This window comes from Siphateles boraxobius, unplaced genomic scaffold, assembly GCF_051911475.1.
Source record: "Siphateles boraxobius isolate OS27281-9 unplaced genomic scaffold, OSU_SipBor_1 1, whole genome shotgun sequence".
In the NCBI taxonomy this organism is placed as follows: Eukaryota; Metazoa; Chordata; class Actinopteri; order Cypriniformes; family Leuciscidae; genus Siphateles; species Siphateles boraxobius.
Window position 1 is genome coordinate 32,420,916 of NW_027508699.1, and position 19,552 is coordinate 32,440,467.

Here is a 19,552-nt window from a genome sequence, read left to right on the forward strand (position 1 = left end):
TACAAAAAAAAGTTTTATTAACAATTCTTAAAAGCAGTATAAAAAGGATATAAGGCACTTAGTCCAAATTCAATGAACCCCTAAAGGTTTAGGACCAGGTCCAAACAAGGACGAGAGACACAGAGGCAGAGAATCGTAGAATGCCACCCGCAGGTGCAGAACTACTGCACTTCACTGTGCACAAGCAATAACACACACACACACACACACACACACACACACACACACACACACACACACACACACACACACACACACACACACACACACACACAGACACACACACACACACACAGATGTTAATACTAAGCACTGCACACGGTGAGAAAGGTCCCGTCACCCAAATAAGAACCCTCTGCCCCCGGTGCTCAGGTCCTGCTAACACACAAAAAGGGTATACATCAGATACAGATATAAATAATCACAAAAAAAGTCACTTCGATAGCTGGAAGGATTATTAACGCTCAAATCAAGGAAACCAAAATAATATTACAATCAATAGCTTGAAATAAACAGTTGGTTGAAACTAAACCCAAATGTCAACGGCAGCTAAATATATAAAGAAATAAAGAAAGAAAACAAACCAAACTTCAGTCAAAATTATTAATAAAAAAAACAAGTCAAGCAGTTTGGAGCAAAATAACGCAATCTAAAGAAATGAACTATTATTTCAGAGAAATTTATTCGCTAATTGGTAACATTCTTCACCTCCGTCAGGACGAAATATTTTCCGATACAAAAATCCTTCCCTCGCCTCTAATCGATTCCATTGCTGGAGGAGGGTCAAACATGGTTTACTCAACTGATGCCGCTCCTCAGGTCCTGGGCGCCGGCCCTGCTCCCCGAACTTTATTACTGGTCCAATAACAGGATCAGTCTCCTGTATAGATCGCAGGTCAGGGGCAGAATAGCCTGGCAACGCACTCACTGCCCTCACATCTGCCTGTGCCACACATCCTATACCAATGGCGTGCTGTAACAACTCAGGGACTACAACACCTGCAGCCAAACCCTCAAGCTGACCTCGAACAACTGGGTTCTGGCGAGAGAGAGCGTCTGCGTTACCATTGCTCCTTCTGGACCTATATCTTACCTCAAAGTCAAAAGCAGCTAACTCTGCGGCCCAACGTTGCTCCGTAGCGCCGAGCTTTGCTGTAGCTAAATGACTTAAGGGATTATTATCCGTGAACACAATACACTTGTGCCCTAAAAGATATTCCCTGAATTTTTCAACCATGGCCCACTTGAGCAATACAAACTCTAGTTTCATTGAGCTGTAATTGGTCATATTACGCTCAGTGGGCCTTAGGCTGCTACTGGCATATGCGATGATTCGTGTTTTCCCTTAAAATTCTTGGGACAAAACTTCCCCCAGCCCCCCATGACTAGCGTCTACTTCTAGAATGAAGGGTTTGGAAAAATCTGTGTAAGCCAGTACTGGGGCAGATGTTAACCTGATTTTTAGGGCCTCAAATGCTGTCTGACAATGTTCGGTCCAGACAGGAATCAAACTCTGCCCTCGTCGCTTGCCTGATTTACCTCCCACCACCTCAGCAACTAGCTTATGCAGAGGGGCTGCCAATTTGGCAAACCCCTCCACAAAGCGCCTATAATAACTCGCAAAGCCAAGGAATGTCCGTAACTCAGAGACAGTCTCAGGGCAACGCTATCGTGCAACGGCCTCGATTTTACCTGGATCTGTTGCCACCCCTTGCGCCGATATAACATGTCCCAAGTTCTTGACCTCTGGCCTGAAGAAAGCACACTTCTCCAGCTTTGCCTTGAGTCCTTCCCTCTCCAACCGACTCAGGACCATCTCCAATCTCTCTAGATGTTGGGCTATGGAAGAGGAAAACACAACAACATCGTCAAGATATATGAGCAGGGACTGACACCGCTGATCACCAAATAGTCTCTCCATTAACCTCTGGAACGTACTTGGAGCGTTGCAAAGTCCAAAAGGCATACGGTTCCAATCAAATAATCCAAACGGCGTACAGAACGCAGTCTTGGACTTATCCTGCTCGGAAACAGGAACCTGCAAATACCCCCTGGCCAGATCCAGTGTAGAGAACCAGCGAGCCCCCCCCCTAGTGAATCCACAGATTCCTCAATACGAGGAAGGGGAAATGCATCACCCCTAGTCTTGGCATTAAGGGGACGGTAGTCTACGCACATATGCAGACTACCGTCCTTCTTTTTGACTAGCACAATCGGCGATGCATAAGGGCTACAACTTTCGCGGACTATTCCAGCCTCCAACAACTGATGGATATGAGTTTTTAACACCTCATATTCAGAAGGGGGTTACCCACCACCGTTGTAGGGCGAAGCGTCACATCCACGGTGCCGACATTCACTACCGGCACATAGACAGTCCCTTGAATTACCCTTACTAAAGCAGGTGATGCTAAAAGCCCAGCTGGAAGGCCGGATTCAGGGGGCTCAAATAAAACAGTACTGCCAACATATTTGGTCGAACAGGTCGCCGCCACTAGCCTAATTGTGCCACCTGGTATGCGACACACCCCACGTCGACGCACCCGTACACACCCTACTTGATCCAAGCGCTCTCTAGCACTTACTTGCTGACAATATTGCAGTGGACTCGACACACTTGGTAATTGTGTAACTACAGGTAGGTCAAAGAGGGAGGTGCCATGCTGCCCGAAAAGCTCCTTGTAACACCGGCCAAGAATGTTCATCCCCAGTACCCCAGGGACATCCACGCTCATGCCTCCAGGAGGATCCCGAACAACCAGGACACCACAACCGACGACAAGCCTGCCACAAATCTCCACGTCTAGCTCAAAATATCCCATGTACGGGATAGTAAGCCCATTGGCTGCTCGAAGCTGTAGCCACTGACAGTGTGCACTGAAGACGATCCTGTCCCCATGGATCCTGAAGACGATTTTGAAGACGATCCTGACCCCATGGTTCAAAATGTTGTTGAAAACAACTTTCAGTGATTGATGTTACCATATAACCAGTATCCACTAAGCAGGGCACTGAAACACCCCCCATAAGGGCAACCACATGTGGACAAGAGGAGATTAAATGGGGAACTGAACTGCGTACCCCTATCCTACTTGAGTCAGTTACTTCCCCACCCAGGCGGTGACTCTGCAACCTGGTGGGAACTAGTTTTCCAATGGCCGGGAGGAACGCAGCCGTCCATTCTCAGCTGTAGAGGGGCCTGCCACCGGCTGGGAGGGGTTTGGGAAATTTCATCGCCTTAATAATCCTATCAGGGTCTCCGCGTTCTAGATCAGGACGATACCTGATCTCTTCTCTTGCCTCTCCCTCCAAGTGGTCAAAAAGGAAAAGAGCTTGATTGCATTTGACATATGGCGCACCCTCACACACGCCTGTGCCTCCTCAACCCATTCGTCAATATCCAAACCCGATTTGCCATTGAATTTTGGGCAGCGTCGATCTCGCGATACAAAAACAAATCGTTCAGGCGCAACAGTGCCAAGCTGTTGAGGCGTCTCAGGCGAAACAGTAGAGGTACCGGGCAAGGCTACATTAGGACCAGGCAAACCAGCTGGTGCCCGTGCCTGCTGCAACCTTACGTTATCAGCTCTCAACTGGGCTACCAAATCTTTCAATTCTTGTAATTCATCCTCCAGCTTGATGTTAATGGATTTATTTTTATTTTAAAGAAGTGACTTACCACTGCAAGGAAGAAACCACCAAATGGAACAACTCTGGCACAATGCACTGCTGTCCTGTTTCCAAAAAAACAACACACAAAACACAAAACAGTGTAGCGACTGACCGAATCCTGTTTCCCTTTCACTACTGAACAAATATGAACACATATATGTTTAATTCACAAAACCTTGAATCATGTGATATGGTGCCCCAATGTCTGCCAGCAGGTCATTAATTAACTTCATTTATGACGCATTGCACAATCAAGAAACAGGTCCCCGTTGTTCTCAAATCCTTACACTCCTTGCAATTTGTGTTCAGTCACAAAGAATAAGAACTGATCCATTCAGGGTCTCAAGCTAGTGTTCCTCCCCTCATCAATTAGTATGTCTTGAAGACAACCATTTGCGAACTAAACCCTCACGTGGTGCACACCACGGATGGACAGATGCTGACCATAAGGATACCCAAACACACAATCACACATTAACGCACACACATACACGAACTTTGAACATTAAACTTAGAATATAAGCATGTCAATGTTTCCTATACTCCTGTGTGTTTCTCAGTTTATATTCACTGCATGTATGACGTTTATTCGAAGGAACAAACTTGCTTTGAAGGAACTAAATGCTTATAAAATGCATATCTTATGTAACTCTGTATTCCTATAATCTTCATGTGACGTGTTTGATATCTCTGTAATTCTCTCAATCTAACGGAGCCGAATTCCGATAGCAGAATGCAGTAATGTGCATTATTTTACACATTTCATAGTGCTGGAGCCGAACGGCTCAACACAATCTCCTCAGTCCCGTGGGCATCCCCCCACAGGACAAAGAAAACTTTGTCCGCTTCAGATTCTGGACACCCAGGATGCACCCAGACGTGAACCAAGTTTTTCCATAAAAGACTGACCCCAGGAAGTCCCTACAGAGAGCTTTTTCCCTGTTAGAGGTTTCCGGTTCCATGGCTCCTTAGGGAGCTTTACGCCGTGTTTCTCCTTTTTCTTTAATCTTTCTTTATTTTTGTCTTCGGACTTTCCTACGTTCACTTTCAGTGAAATGAACGTAATCGGCAACTTCAACTTTAAAGAGACTCTTTGAACCAACCAGCAACTGCACCTCAAAGGACATTCAAACTAACTCGCTCCCTCGCTCTGAAAGACCACGTGAACGCGTGACAGGAGGACAGAGACACACACACACGCTTTGGTTCTCAGCCACACGAAGAATCATGCAAGTATCGTAATTCCTATCGATCTAAATGCTTTAAGATCTGTTTACCCCATTCAGGGGATTTGATATTTGTGTCTCTCAAGGTTCATTTTGTCTGTGGTGTGTGCCGTACTGCAATCTCTAATCCTGACCTTTAGTTTCACTTTCTCATTCTCGTACTCTCTCTCTCTCTCCCTCTCACTCTCTCTCTCTCACTCAATCTCTCTCTCTCTCACTCCCGTTGTTATTCGTTTGTCTCGTTAGTTTTACTGTTTACTGTACATACATGTATCCCGGGTTTAAATGTAGAATTCTGTATCCGTAGTTTCATTTTATTAAAACCATATTCTTGATTGCTTTCTGTCTAAATTGCTCATTTTTACAAAGTAAATGAAATGTTTGATCTAGCTACAAAGCTTTTCAATTCGTTACTATTTCAGTAACCTACATTTTATAATAACAAGAAGGTGATTTTTCATGGCCAGAAAATAGCTTTTTTGGAATTATAAGAAAGAGATAATTTTTGTTGAAAATTGATAAGTTAATCTTACGGCCGTCTGCTGCACAGACAGATCGTTTGATAACTAAATTAATTCCTTTAAAGTTATCTCATATAATCGATCTGTAATGGGACTATTGATATATTAATGACGAACCATAACTCATTGTGGTGATCATTCATGTATACAATCGGTCTATTTGCAGCTTCGATGATTTAATGTAACTGTAATATGTGATATATGTTAATCATATTCCTGATTAATTATTCAAATTCCCTATATATAATTTGAGCTAATTTAATGTAAGACTCATTGTCACTACAACAGCTAAACAAAAACGACCAATGTCTCTGACGCAAAGTTATGGTGACCCTGCCGACTACGCCAAAATGTGGCGTGCGACACAAGGGCAGTGAGGGGGGGGGCTCTTAAAGAATTATAATAATAGAATTGTATCATTCACACTCCGACCACGCCACTCTGGGAATTTCACCCAAAGAATTAGAGTAAGCCCCAATAAAAAGCACACGCAGGTTCGTATCACCTAATAGAATCAGTGACATGGGTTGTCGTACAAAAATAAGTTTTATTAACAATTCTTAAAAGCAGTATAAAAAGGATATAAGGCACTTAGTCCAAATTCAATGAACCCCTAAAGGTTTGGGACCAGGTCCAAACAAGGACGAGAGACACAGAGGGAGAGAATCGTAGCATGCCACCCCCAGGTGCAGAACTACTGCACTTCACTGTGCACACGCACACACACACACACACACACACACACACACACACACACACACACACACACACACACACACACACACACACACACACACACACACACACACACACACACACACAGACAGATGTTAATACTAAGCACTGCACACGTTGAGAAAGGTCCCGTCACCCAAATAAGAACCCTCAGCCCCCGGTGCTCAGGCCCTGAGCTAACTATTATTTCAGAGAAATAATTGAAAAAAATAAATAATTCAACTTCGGAATCAAAATCAAATACAAATGAGAAAGCAAATAGAAACATACAAATAAATTAGAATGAGAGAAGAACAAGGATTACAGTTCAGAATCCAGCACCAATCCTTGCAGCTAATATCAGTTCAAAAGAAAATGAAAACTAAGTAAAAAAACCCAAATAAGAAACTAACGAAAATATCAACTGAAGTCCCAAATTGCAATGGAATCAGTTGACAGTTAACATCGTCGAAACAGGGTCGAAACAAAACCAAAACAGGACAGCACTTCGGCCGGAATTGAACGCGGAGCACCCCGACTGGAATGTAGTTACAGTCCTTTACGGACCTATAACAGGGCCCGATCGTCGAAGAAAGTGAAACGTAGCTTTCCCTGGTGGGGAACTCAGGTTCTCACCACCGAGAAAGGGTATGGATTAGGACACATCCTCCTCCAGCGTCCACATCCAGTACACACAAACAATAACAATTGTAGCGAGCTTGTGCCGCAGAAGACAGCAGCACGCTCTCTAGAGCAAAACGGGGTTTCGGTTCGGGTGCTCACATCCGGTTCCCAGGAGGCAATAACGGGCGCGCATTAGCGACGCAACAATTCAACCGTGACGCCTGACTAGTGGTAACTGCGTGACTGTATTAAAGCCCAGGAGCACATATGATTGGCTAGACTGGCCATCGATCACAATGATGAAGAAAGACAGAAACGCCCTTCCTGCCACATAAATATCAACCTGTTACCTCATTTACATGATAGAAATACCTGTGTGGTCTCAGTCACGGAAGCTATGTAAAGCCTGTCGTGTTGGACCTGCTGATTTAAGCGAGTGCTTGCTCTTTTTGTGTGCAGTTCACAGGTGTTAACTATTATATTGTGTAATTCAGTTCTGCCTCATTTAGCAGCTCTTATGGCTGCTTTTCATATCTTTCTTATTCTAAACTCATATATCCTTCAAATATTTGTAGCAATGTTCTTCAGTCTCTTTATAGATAAAAATAAATGTGTACTTAGACTTTCATGGGAGCAGAATTCAGTATGTGATAATCTAAGGATTTATGTGAATGAGGTTCATTATATTAAAAACTCTGGAGTATTAAATTAGAAAACTAAGATCGATATTTAACAAATATTTGTTGATTTGTGCAACACTTTGCCATATGAATAGTTAGGTCACAAAAAAATGAAATGCCTTGCACCGCTTATGCCTTGTTTCTCTCAAGATTTGTTTCTCCATTTTGTCACCTGATGGAGTTTTGGGTTCCTTTCCACTGTTGTCTATGGCTTGCTTAGTTGGGGACACTTAATATTCAACAATAGGCTTGTTTGAGATGAGCAAAATCTGTGCGGAACCGATCACCGCTGAAATGTGTCCGAGAGCAGTCCGCATCCTCTGATGTCATGCTGACGTGTGTCAAAAAACTCTCGCGAGTGCAAGGCGCAAGTATCGGATTCTGCAGTCGCGCGCAGTTGCTCTCCACCGCCCTCTCCACCGTCGCACCGCGAGCTTCCAGTATGAGCGCGCATACCGCGCGCCTACATTTGAATACGCGATATGTGAACAGGCCCTTAATCTGTCGTCTGTTCAACACAGCGCTGTTGTCTTTCAGATATGGTCTTCATAAGAGTGCGTTGTTTGCATTCCCTCGCATGCATTTTGCTACCTACCAACACAAGGAAATTTTTTATGTAAAACGTATTTCACATGTACACACACGAGGACGAAAGTGTTTTCTGCGCTGAACAACGTGGTGAGTTTAACAACACTTTTAGCAGAAATATTAGTATTGAAATTCTAGGTCATGGGCCTACTGTCAAATTAAATAATTTAAAAAATAAAATTATTTGTTGTTATATCAAAACTTTGGTTAAGATTAAAATTACTTAATCTTTAATTTCTTTGTGTCTGGGTAAATTAGTTAAGGCAGCAGACAAGAACTACTCGGTATTCTTCCCTTTATTTCAACAGCCATTAGGCTGCTATTTTAATTCTACATTATTTTGATAATGTACCATAAGTTTGTATTGCAGTTAAACTTGTATGTCTTTCATACTATGACAAGGAGAAAACTGCTCTGAAGAGATCTAACGCCTTCCACCCCACCCCACATTCATGCTTTTTAAAAATCATTTTGGTGGGTCTTGAGATAGATTATTCTTGTCTAGGTGGGTCCTGGAATGGAAAAGTTTGGGAACCCCTGGTTTAAATAACCGTGATGTATTGTTCTCTTTTAAAATGTTTGATTTTAAAACTCGGATATCATGTTTTATGTGTATATGTTATGTGTGATTATTCCCAAACTCTCGGACAGTGCGATCTCTATGGGTTATGCAATGTCATTTTATTATATATATATATATATATATATATATATATATATATATATATATATATATATATATATATATATATATATATATATATAAACACATAGCCTATGTCTGTATTAAAGAAAAAATGATTGATAAACACTTATTTGGAATGGAATGAAATAATAAGTACTTTGGGTGTATTGTTCATTATATTCATTTTCATATAAAAGCAACAGAACTTAAATTACATCCAGTTTATTAGCAACACTGTGCACGAGCGTGAATCCCGTGAATCCCGCGATATCCATCATTGATCTCTCAGGTGTCAGATCCACTGCGAGAAGCGAGAACTGTCCGGCTTGCCTGCGCTTTTTTCACTTCTCCTCTCACTGCAGCCGCCTACTCTCGACTACATTTCAGGCAAGGCAAGGCGCATCTCAAACAAGCCTAATATTATTGATCTGCCTGCATTGACACCATTATATGAGTACTGAGCTGAGCAGGACGATGACATCACTGTTTTGTCCAGAGTGCCTGTAAAGATAAAATAGCTAAATAAATAACTTGTTTACAACAGAAGTTAATCAACACTGAACTTACTTAAGCTGGACAATGACACAATCTTCTAGATCTGCTGTACAGCCGAAACAAACTTTGTTGCATTATTTTCCTAGTATCACTGTAAAGCTGATTTGAAACAATCTGTATTGTAAAAACCTCTATATAAATAAAGTTGACTTGACTTATTCCAAACCAAGCAAATATTTATGGGGAAACATCATAAAAGCACCATAAAAATGCTGTAGTTCATATCACTATATTTTGAGTCTTCTGTATATGTACAGCATGATTAATGGACCAAAACATAGGTTGGTTTTCACTGTAAATCTTACCATAGAGCTCTCAATTCTCTTTTTACATGTTCGAACTGTGTACAATGTTGAATTATTTGGCATCAAAGACAACAAACCAGAAGTTGTTAGTTGTGTTAGTTACTGTCCTTCACTCTTAAAAATAAAGGTTCTTTATTGGCATCTACAGTTCCATGAAGAAACTTTCCAATGCACTTAAGGTTATTCATAATGGAGAAAAAAAAAAGTTATTTAGATTATTAGAATATTAAAAATGAACTATTCCTATTGTACATACAGGATAAATAGGATGTATACTGCCATACACTGTAGAAATGCAAAGCACAATCTGAATTCCTCTCACATTTTCACACCTGGAGAAAATTGTTCACTCTTATCAGAAGGAACATTACATCAGCTATGATACAGTATGCTAGTCTGGAACCAGATTAGAGGGAGAAAAATCCGCCTCTGCAGATGACTGTGTGTAACTAAGCTAAGAAAATAGAGGTTGGGGCTGAAGACTTTTTTCACTGACCAGAGGGCGAAGGCTAAGAAATACCATTATGTCCAAAAACTCTGTTGCAGATTGGAAGACTTCTCTCTAACACAATGTCAACAGAGAGAGCAGGAATTCATCAACCCTGGCTGACTCTCACTACCCTCACGTTTTTTATATATATATTTTTTGGTGGTCAGTGTTTTTTTTTCATCTTTGTACAGGGTGATAGCTCATTTACTGATGCTAGAAGGTTTCCATTCATAACAACAGCAGTAGTAAAATAATCTCTAAATCCCTTTAGAAAAAAATATACATTTTCTGGTCCTAAATTGTCATAAAAAAAAGTAAATATATTTAAAAGTATTTTTTATTGATTTATTGGAGGATACATTTTTGAAATGTAAAAGGTCTGTTTTTGATCATGCAAACATTTAAAAAGTCATAGGAGAAATAGTGATACAATTTGTCACCATATGCTAATATTTTTGATATAGCAAGATAAGTACAAACTTATTCAAAACGATCGCTTTAGCAAATGTTGAGCCAGTTAGCCATTTGTTTAATCACTTGAGGCATTTCACAATCTCTTGAATTGGCTATATAATAAGAACGCTTGTTAGATTTGACTTAGAGCTACAGTGTTTGTCATGGAAAGCAATCAGTTTGTTTACAGGTATTTTGCATTTAACATGTTGTTTCTTTAGGGCCTTTAGGGGGCTTTTACCCCAAAATGTTTCCTTTCACTTATTTGATGGTTGTTGAAACATTAAGAACTGAATTATTTGGTCCTCAAAGCTTATTAGACTCTGAAATACTTGATTTTGGTTAATTGTGGCAAATATTTGTGTATAATGACAATAAGCTGTACAATTGAGCAACATAATTTCTACTCTGGTCAAATTTCATGTTTCTTGTATTATTCTGAATTCTTTTTTTCTACTCACAAAATAGAATATAATAAACTATGTATCAGTGTAATATGTTAGTAGCCATGCAAAAGTTTGGGGTCTCTCAAAAACAACCATTTGTCTTTGCATGTGACGACTTCATGGTTTAGTTTTTAAAAAGAAAATTAAAGAAAAAAATTAGTTGTTTGGTTGGTTGATTGATTGATGGATAGATTGATTAATTGCTAGTGTTTTAATGTTGGTGTTAAACAAATCAGAAGGACATTTAACTCTAGAGGTCTTTAGACTTGGATAAAAAACAAAATAAAGTCAAACACAATAACTTACATTATGTTTCAGGATATTTGTTTCAATATAACATGTAAGTCTGCAGTTAAAGCTTTTTTTAATGCATTGGTACGGTTATCATGGATTGTGGTCATAATCTGAGTGCTTTCATCTCTAAATTATTGTATATTTGTCCTCAAATTGTTTTATTGTAACGGGCTATGATTTCCCACAGGCATTGAGTCTGATATACTCCCATCCAATTGTCAATTCACCTCTTCATTATAGTTAGCATGAAATCATACCTTCATAGTTGGCCATTATCACCTTCTTTATGGGGCACTGTAATAATCAATCTTCTGGTGAGGTTGAAAACAAATGGGGAATTTATGAAGAGACTGTTTCTGTAAACACCTTGTGCTGCTAAATGCAATTTATTCTGCTGAATTGGTTGAGTCATTTAATTGCGTTCAAGCCAAGTAACATATTATCTATCACTGCACCCAACAAGTAAACACACACAATTAATTGGTCTTAATCTATGCACATGCAAAAGGGGTGAAGATAGAACACATGTCATTGTTAAATAATTCCCTGGAAACCTGTCAACAAGAAATGGGTTTAAACTTTAGTGCCAGGCATCATTTAGAATGCAATTTCAGTCAGCTGAAATGAAATGTCATACACAGAGGGATTTTTGGGTAATAAGGTACATGGAATGCAAATACTTACAGGCATGACTTTGCAAAACAAGCCCATTCTGGGCTTTTACAATCTTTCTTTTGGTTGAGTCAGAACTAGAGTAGGGAAAACATAAGCAATTGTGTAATAAGTAAAAACACTAAAACTCAAGGAGGAAAATGAATCCTGCTTTTTCAGAATGTTTTGTGGTTGATTTGAGCATGTTGTAATGTTAGTCAACATCAATGAATCAAATGAAGTTAATTACTCCCAGATTCCATCTTTTTGGCTCTGTTTTCTAAATATGATGTGTGATATGTAAATGAGGAGATCCTGAGGACCATCTGTCAGACAAACTGTAAGACACAGCAGGTGAACTCCCTCTGACTAACTTGGTTTACCATAGTATTTTAAGATTCACACAGATATGAACCAGTGGCTCAGATGAAAATATAAATGAACAATCTAGTCAAACCTCAAAAGGGCTTTTCATACTGTTTTTAACCCCGGGTAAAGGAAAGTTTTACACTTGTAATTTAGATGGGGGTTTAGCACTGCTCTGTGCTTTTGCGGTGCCAAACAAGTACAGTGTGAAACAATGGTTTAGAATGACCCAGGGTTAACTATTTCCAGTGAGAAAAGCTCTACAGAATTACATTCTTTATAGAGCTATGTTTTTGATTTGATTATATGCATATTCATTGTCTGCTTTGCATATCTACAGTGGTGGCTTCAGAGAAGGAAGGCCGTGAACTTTGCAGTCAGACAATTCTTGGTCCATGTTGGACACATAGCAACACAATCAGTAAGTCAAGCATCTTTTATTTGGTAGCACCAACTCTTGTGCTGTATTCAGCTCTTTATCCAAGACTAAGCTTTTTGTGTAAATACTCAAATGATGTCATCATTTACTCAGCCTCATGTTGTTCAAAACTTGTTTTAGTAAAAAAATGACATAAGAACTGTTAGAAAAAAAATCCATATTTGATGTTTTGGTGTTTGGGGATACAAATGTTTCCCTTATGACACTGTCAGAGCTCCATTAAAACTGCACACTATCCAGTTTTTGATTAGTGACATATCCACACAAATTCCATTGTTTTCTTTGTCAGACCTCTAACTAACTAACGCATTCTCATCCTTTGGCGTCATATGTGACGCCATATGACAAAACGGCGAAATACTACGCACATGGCACCCTTTATCGTCAATATAACACGCACTGTGATGGGTAGGTTTAGGTGTGGGGTAGGGTCTGCGTCTCATATTCACGCTAAAGGATGCCAGTCAACTTTATGACGCCTTGGGTTCGCGTGTTATATTCACGCTAAAGGGTGCCATGTGCGTAGTATTTCGCCGTTTTGTCATATGGCGTCACAAATGCCGCCAAAGGATGAGAACGGGCTCAATTAACCTATATTGTCAAACTGACCCAAAATTAATCATACACCACTAGTACAGTTTAGTTTAGAATTGTTTTCAGATAACATTATAATTTAAAGAAGGCTATTCTTCTGTTTCTGCTCTGTGGGTGAGTGAATGATGGATTTTTTCACTGATTTATTTATTTGCTTGTTGTTTTTCTGATATACGTAGGAATCACTTGCTGAGATCCCACACATCCATGTCTTGTCGGACTAGTGAGCACTGACACAGTGTGTTGATTTAATTCTTAAAATAAACTATTGTGTTTGGCTTTTTTTCTCTCTTTTTTCCAACTTACCCCCTGCCAAGATAAGCCGTTTTCTTCAAACATGAATATGAATCAAATATGCAGCAAAGAAGGGCAGCATTCCCGCTGTCATAATGCTTATGCATGCTTTTACTGGAATGATTCACCCAAAATTAATTTCATTGTCATTATTTATTCCCCCTGCTGTCACTCCTAACGAGTATACGGTTATTCATTTTAACAGAACACAAAGAGAGAGAAAAGAAAAAAAAGTGCAGTTCTTTTCCATTCAAGGGCTGTTCAGTTGACCATACAGATTTGGAATTGCATCAGTCTGAGTAAATGATGACTGAAATCTCACTATTGGCAGTTAATGCTTCATATTAATATATAATTCATTAAAAAATGTTTCTATTTGAATCTTAACAAACATATTTCATCTTAAAGATTGTAATTGGGCTGTTAAGAAGACATGTTAGAGTGTGTGTGGAAAGGGAATTTGAGAATTCATATGTTTGCAAAGTAATATTTGGTCTGTGATCATCATTAGTGGCCCAATATGCAAATTATGTTCCAAAGAATGTTGTGATTTTAGTGTTGAAAACATTTTTTACAGCAAGTTTTATAATCAAACTTAGGAAACTGCCTTAGAATCTTAATCTGTTTAATCTGTCTATTTTCAGACATTAGCAACATGATTGCCACCATCAATACACAACCCTCAAAATACATAATGTGATATTTATAGCTATTCTTAGCATTTGTGTGACCTCATTGAATGTTTTCGCAGAACTTATTTGGCAATGAGCATTTTTAGATTCAAACTCTATGATAAAGACATTTATAAAGCATTTCAATTGCATGTAGAATTAAACTGAGGTTTGCAATTAATGAAAAAGCATCAAAGACCTTCATTGTGATTACCTTGAACAAATGTTTTGAAGCGTCATTAATTTACAGCCTAATTCATTCAAATAATCCTCCTTTTAACCTGATTTTTTTTTCTTCTGGAATTCCTTTCACCTCACAATCCCACATAATGAGTATGAAAAACATAAACGGATGTCTGACAGGCAGTTTAGCTGCTCTAATTGGGGGGCTTTTGAAGTCACAGCTCCGTTTATCTCAGAACAATAATTACACGCATGCGGTTTTGTAATCTCTGAGCTTTTGCAATATTGCTTTAAGAGGTTAAGAAGACGAATCCCTATTGCTGTTAATCTGCAGGGATGTCCTGATTAATGACGACTGCCATGTTCTGTCCTCGCGTCTCCAACCACATAATAGGCACATGTCACACATGCAATCGTGAATGCATCAATCTGCTGGTGAATTATGGGATGGAACCTTGTGTCAATGGCCACATACCAAATCATGTCACATTAATGGGGTCTCCTTTATGTTCTAGTTGACATGCCTTTTAGTGGGAAGACATCAAGGATATGCCCGGGTAAAAGTGGTAATGCATGTGGGCTGAACATGGCTCTAATTACACTAGGAGAATGGAGACCATTGAGCCTAGATGCAGGAAATGGTTCATGTAATGTGGTTCTCATACCGGTCATGGATAGTGGAATGATTTAGTAGATCATGTATGGGTTATGGCGTAAGTCATTTCATGACATGGCACACTCTAGAAAATACTGCTTAAGGGATCTAGTTAGTATAAGGCTGTGATAGATGGTACTGCAGTGTCATTATATATTATGTCAAGACCCATAAGGAGCCTTGAGAGCTTTGGTTGCCAGGATGCTTGGTCAAAGTCAGATTACAGCCACAAATCAGGTGATTCATTATATTGAAAATAAGTTGCATTCCAACCTGACATGCAGAAGACTTAAGGAACTGTATTGTCATTCAACCATGTGTGTACTTGAAGAAATAAACATGTTTGATGCTAATATACTTATGACTATAAGATTTTAAGATTGTGATTATTATATTGTATGACATTGTACACATACAACCATGATGACTCATTCATCTATCAGTATTGCATGCATATTCCATTTTTTTTTTCACTTCTTAAAAATGTGAGAATCAAGTCTTAAGTGTGTAGAAAATATCTTAGTTCCTTGACTTTCATTGCGAAAGTCTGTAAGACACACTTTCGAAGCTCATTGCTTTTGATAGAAAAAAATGCATGGTAACACTTTACAGTACAATTCAATTCATTGATGTGTGTCATGAATTAACAATAAACAACACATTTTACAGCATTTTATTTATGTAGCATAAATGGTGATGTTGCAGTGAGTTTTTTTTTACACCAATACATCAGTATTCTTTGTAAGTGATTGGATCATTTAGCCAACTGATTTGCTCAAAAAGCAGCTTTGATATCAAGAAAATTATGCATTTCGACTGTTGTCCAGTTCCGTTGTAAAGATCATCAATTATTAAATTAGTTAATTTAATCGATAAAGCAGTTCTAAAAAAAATGTTGAGCCAGCTAAACGTTTACTTTCCTGTTAGAAACAATATATAGTTGCATAGTTCCATGTGCGTCTTCTCCCTCACTGTATTATGGGTTTGCTATGTGGGGGGAAATGTGCTGGTTACGTTCGTGAGACAATCTACTAATTACTATTATTATATTACGTATTAAGACCCTTGATCCTCACCTGACTATGGCTTTGTAAACTTTATCCATGATGTGGTTTATAATGGACTGTAGTACAGAAACAGTGACAATGTTACACACTCTTGGTTTACTCTGGCTATTCTCTGCTGTCTCAGACGACGATATGTTTGTCCAGTTTCAGGCACCGTAGCTTCTTCGAAAGGGAGGGGTGAGCAGTGGGCTGAGCCCTTAGTGCAACTCGCAGCCGAACCGCTAGATGTCGCTAAAAATCACACACTGCACCTTTAATGTGTTCGGAACATATATTATTAATATTGGTAATGCTGTAACGATATTATTCATTGTTTGTTCATGATAGCCCATGCTTTAACTAATGTCAATGAATTGAACCTTATTGTAAAGTGTTACACGATCTTATTTTCTGTATGTTTTTCGCCTTTTTGTCTGACCACAGGCACTTCCTCCATATTGTTTGTTAATGTTTCAGGGCTCTCAGGTTTCTGTGGATGAGAACAAACTTCAGGATTGTAACAACAGTTGGGTGGAAAAAAAAGATCTTGCGGTTAACAGTGTATGCAACACAACAGAAAACAAGAAACGGTTTTGAAACGGTGTGCACAAGGAGACCACCTTTAGTTTGGCAGTTGTCTCGCCATTAGGGCCACCAAATAGGTTGTTCAAGTTCCCAGCAGAGTCATTTTTCATGTTTGTTTTTGTTGTTGTTTCCCCCCTCACGTCTTAAAAATAAAAATCAGTTCTTGAGGATGTCAAGGTTGTAGAAAATCTCCCGGCTCCTTGTGTTCCCGCTCCAAAAACACACACACATGCAACTACACACACTGCATGCGACGTGGATCACCAGTATTTCATTTGGTTGAGTTCGCTAAGGCCCGCCTGCCACTACGCTGGGTGCGGATGATAAATGAAGCTATGTTTGTCCCGAGGACAGGTATGACTGTCCCGTGTCACAGTATAACGTTTGCCATGTCCCACATATGTTTGTACACTGGCTGAGAAAACTCAAACACTCCGTCCTCCTTCCCATTAGACTTCCAGCTCACACAGGAGTTCTGACATATTATTGGCTTTTGGACTAACTACGAGGACAATGCCAAATTAGACCGCTTAATCCTCAAAAGCTTTTTATCTGTCTTGGCCGTAATTCCTGAGTGAGGCACGCTGCTCGATGTCCCCAAAGACTTTGAGGACTTTTGAAGTCTTCGCTTCTGACAACTTCAGGTTTTATGACGATTAGCATGTTGACATTTTGCCCACGTAAGTGTTTTGGCCCTCGAGGCGGGTTGCTGTATTAAACTAAAATGAATTATGTGACCCGTTGCCTATTTGGCATAGTTATAGCATATAGTCATGTTTGGTGGCCAACAACCATGAAACAACGTCCATAAAATTTAACAGGCAATGTGAGAAGGCCACAGAGAAAGATTCAAGCTGGCAGATGTGATGACATGATTTGCCTTTCCATTTTTCACCCTCTTCCTCAACGATCCTTGGATCTTATTAATGCGTTCTGTCCTCTCATAATTGAATTGAGTGTATCAAGGGAGCGTGGTCTTTTTCTGAACGATGGATTTGTTGTTCAAGATATATTAATTCATATCTTGGCAGGCCTTTTTTCCCTTGGCATTTGGTTTTAGATGCCAGAAAACTTTCAAGGTCAAAATCACAAGGATGTGTGGAAGAGTGCCTCAATACATGCAGACTGTGAGCGATTTGTTAGACGGCCTTATCTCTCATTCCAGGTCCACTCATTGATCATCTACCTATTGAGTATCGCTGTGTTTTAGGGTGTGGTGGTGGGATACAATGTTATGTCAGCTTGTAGTCAGGCACTTGGATCTGACAAACATGATTCACGTTCGACTGTTCGGACCAACAGAGCAGCGACTGTGCAAATATGATGGTGTCTCATGTAGTCTGATAACTAATAACCTCATACAAAGGTCTGAGGTAGATCTAATCAAAAGTTTAATCTCAGATAGTTAGAACAAAACAGCTTAAAGGGACTGTTGACCTAAAAATTACAATTGTTAAAATCGATCCAAACCTGCATGACTTTCTTTGTTTTGTGTAACATGTCACGTGAAAATGTTTTTTTTTTCTTTTTTTTTTCTTTTTTTTAGCTCATACAATACAAGTTGATGATTTTTGAACCCCAGTGTTCTTCAAATTTCAAGAAAAAAAAAAGAAAAGAAAAAAAGGCATGGTTTGAAACGGCATGATGGTGAGTACACAATGACAGGATTTTCATTTTTGTGTGACACATCCCTTTAATTTTGAGGGGGAAAAGCACTATTTTCACTTTATCTTAGTTCTGGAAGTACTATATATATTTCATTTTCATTTACTCTCCAAGTACTTCAACAAATTCTTCTGTAAAGACCACATTAACTAAACCAGCTCTAATGAATCACAACATTAGAACACTGATTATATTATATTATATTATATTATATGTATCTTATATTATATTATATTATATTATACAGTAGTATATTATATTAGCCTACATTACTTTACATTGTTATATTATATGTATTATAGTAATCACCCATGGGGCTAAATATTGAATATCAAATCAGCGTATTACAATGATATCTGGAACTTAAAAAAAAACAACAACAGAAAAACATTTAAGTTGAAAACGGTTAGTGTGCTGCACAAGATTTTAATGAAAGGGGTCATTGTCATGAAAGGGGTCATTGATTCAAAATTGTTTGAGAAAACATGATATGAAGCACGAGTGTCTATAATTTAAGAATAGATCGTATTGATTAATGCCAGTGTTTTTTCTTATTTAAAGTAAAATATTCCTGCACTTCCCAATGCAGCTTCCTATCATATAAATGCATATTATTGCACAGTGGGTAGTAACTATATAGTCAAACAACAGGTTTACAAATTCACACATACACACACGCACACGCACACACACACACACGCGCACACGCACATGCGCACACGCACACGCGCACACGCACACGCACACGCGCACACGCACACGCACACACACACACACACACACACACACACACACACACACACTCACACACAATGTATATATATATAGACTTCAGATGCAAAAGAAGTATGTTTAAATTTTATTATAATATTAACATTTTTATCAGGCTCCTATATATAGGGTCCTACCCAAGTACCGACATTTCTGAATTGGCTGAGGGAAGGATTTAGTGAGTTTGAAGTGAAAGCATTTAATGAATGTATACTATGTGCAGAGAGCATTCACTCAATATTATTATCTCATTTTTGACAGAGGTGGCTTTTCAGAGGCAACGGAGGTCTTCATATATATACAGATCGTTACACAAGACAAACATTCCTTAGTTGATATTGTGAAAGTCTTACACGTTTACATACTATAAGAGCATAAA

General features: G+C 39.1%; 3 long non-coding RNA genes across 3 annotated transcripts in view; 1 reads left to right on the forward strand and 2 right to left on the reverse strand.

The window, feature by feature from the left end:
- On the reverse strand, positions 1-658 carry LOC143741025 (uncharacterized). Its single transcript, XR_013204930.1, has 2 exons — positions 273-658; positions 1-174 (listed from the first exon to the last, which is right to left on the reverse strand). It is a non-coding gene; the product is annotated as an uncharacterized LOC143741025 (long non-coding RNA).
- LOC143741035 (uncharacterized) overlaps positions 346-19,552 on the forward strand; it is a 27,744-nt gene continuing 8,537 nt past the window's right edge. The window contains exons 1-2 of the long non-coding RNA XR_013204933.1: positions 346-372; positions 6,611-6,735. This is a non-coding gene — a long non-coding RNA (uncharacterized LOC143741035). The remainder of the gene's footprint in view (positions 373-6,610; positions 6,736-19,552) is intronic.
- On the reverse strand, positions 5,952-6,983 carry LOC143741028 (uncharacterized). Its single transcript, XR_013204932.1, has 2 exons — positions 6,620-6,983; positions 5,952-6,334 (listed from the first exon to the last, which is right to left on the reverse strand). It is a non-coding gene; the product is annotated as an uncharacterized LOC143741028 (long non-coding RNA).